Raw genomic sequence first — 2,336 nt, 5'->3', positions numbered from 1 at the left:
CTTTTCAGGGTACGAACTGAGGGTCCGAACTGTTCAGGGTACGAACTAGGTTGCATCCACTCCGATCAACCTTAACCCCTAACACTTTTGAAATGTTTGCGAAAACTCCGATCAACCCAAACCCTTTTAAAATGTTTGTGGAAATTGCAATCATCAGCGACTTCGGCAAACTCTTAGGATCATTACCGGAAATTTAAATGTTTGCAGAAACTGCGAAAAAATGAAAACTGCAATCAGCAACTTCGGCTTTGTTCTATTTTTTTTCTCAATCTTTTCAGTTTGTTTGTTTGCGGAAACACCCTAACCCTTTTTAAATGTTTGCGGAAATTCCGATCAACCCTAACCCTTTTAAAATGTTTGCCGAAACTGCGATCAGTGACTTCGGCAAACTCTTTGGATCATAACCGGAAATTTAAAAATGTTTGCGAAAAAAAACGGAAACTGCGATCAGCGATGTTCTACTTTTTTCTCTCGATCTTTTTCTCTTTTAAAATGTTTGCGAAAACTACGATCAGCGACTTTGGCTTTTTTTATTTTTTTCTCTCGATCTTTTCAAGGTACGAACTGACAGTACGAATTGTTCATGATACGAATTAGGTTGCACCCACTAATTGATGCCACAAGGGTATTCGACCAGGCCGCCTTTATTGGTCAGTTTAACTCCAATTCTTGATAAAAAACATTATAGGCTAGTTGATTGGATGGTCTGAATCATTGTTTCATAAACTTTGTTTAATAACATCCCTCGGACAACGAACAGAGTAGGCTATTAAAAGCCCCTTCGACAAAAATAAAATAAAACCACAGTTATTTTCCATTCATCGCAACTTAGTCCAGTTCTAATGAGACTGGTGCAATGCCATTGCCTATCAGCCTCTTGATATCAGGTTTCAATTTAGAAAAGAACAATCTTAAGTCTCCCCGGACGTCTATTGTCAAGACGGTTTCTTTTGTTATCCAGAAGCGTGGTCATAATACTGTAAGCACGCTCTACCAAGTATGAGCTGGGAAAGACAGTGATAAAAATTTTGACGAGATTCTACCTACTTGTGAGAGTATTTCTTGTTGATTTGGTTCTGCAGCCAGAACCCAGAACTATTTATACGAGATATTGAACTTCGGTTTGAGTTCAAAATCGCTTTGCAATGTTTTCAGTTCCTCGTCAAGAATTCCAGGTTAGGAAATATCACAGAATAGGTTGTTATCCAGTATATCAGTATATACATCCTGGAATCGAACTCCCGTGTCTTCGTGTGGTTTGAAGTGGTTTTTATCAAAGTAAAAATGCTCGAAACCAGACAAAAATCTGATAAGCTGTTATCTGATATATTTTTAAATGATTTAGTACTAAAACAGAAAAGCTGTGGCTATATAGCATTGCCTCAGCCTTTTTGTTTTACCGTAGCCTCAATAGCATTGCCAGATAAGGAACTCTGTCTTAATTTGAGAAAAGTTTAAAGCTGTAGAAAACAAAAACTTGTATATATTTTGGAAATTTTTTTTACTCTTAGGACAAGATCACACCCTAACCTTATTACTAACTCTAATCTTTACCTTAACCCTTCCTAACGTTAATCCTAACTCTGGCAACACCTGATTGTAACCATGGCGACAAGTGGGTGAAAATAGCCATTTCAAAACAGAAAATTGGAAAGCAGATAAAAATTCAGTGCAATGATTTAGTATTCCGGAATAATTCTGGAATAGTGAATTGTTCTGAATTGTCCAGGAATCCAGGATCCCTATTGCCAGATAAGCAATACTGCCTTAATTTGAGAAAACTTTAAAGCTGTTGAAGACAAAGACTTGTAATTTAAGAAATTTTGAAGTCCTGGGCAGAGAACCCTAACTTTAGCTCTAGCTTACCTCTAAACCTAACTCTAGCAACACCTTTTTAATTGCAACCTTGGCAAACAGCGTCATAGAAATGGCCACTTATTTAAAATTTATGTTTTTTGTATTCAAAAGTCATCCAAAAAAGATTGATTTTTATTGAACACAAGTTACTGATCAGTTGAAAAACAGTAAGATCTTGTTCCTGTACAGTGTACATCTCTCGATAAGGCTTTATCTTAACAGTCACATATCTATTTTCATTTTTCTTCATTGCATAACATAAATCAATTTACATATGTTGCTTTTTTGGAAAACTATCTAGCACAGAACAATAGCAACTAGCCTCATGCTACCAGTGACTTCTATAGTTGTTTTCATTGCAAAGTTGTTAGAAATGCAAAACAGTGTTGAATTAATTGAATAAAATACTAATCGTTTTTAACAATTATTGCTATTTTTTTCAATGGGTACCGGTATTTAATTTTATATCTTAGTTTTAG

The sequence above is a fragment of the Aplidium turbinatum genome, chromosome 3, assembly GCF_918807975.1.
Source record: "Aplidium turbinatum chromosome 3, kaAplTurb1.1, whole genome shotgun sequence".
Lineage (NCBI taxonomy): Eukaryota > Metazoa > Chordata > Ascidiacea > Aplousobranchia > Polyclinidae > Aplidium > Aplidium turbinatum.
This window is presented reverse-complemented; position numbering follows the sequence as displayed.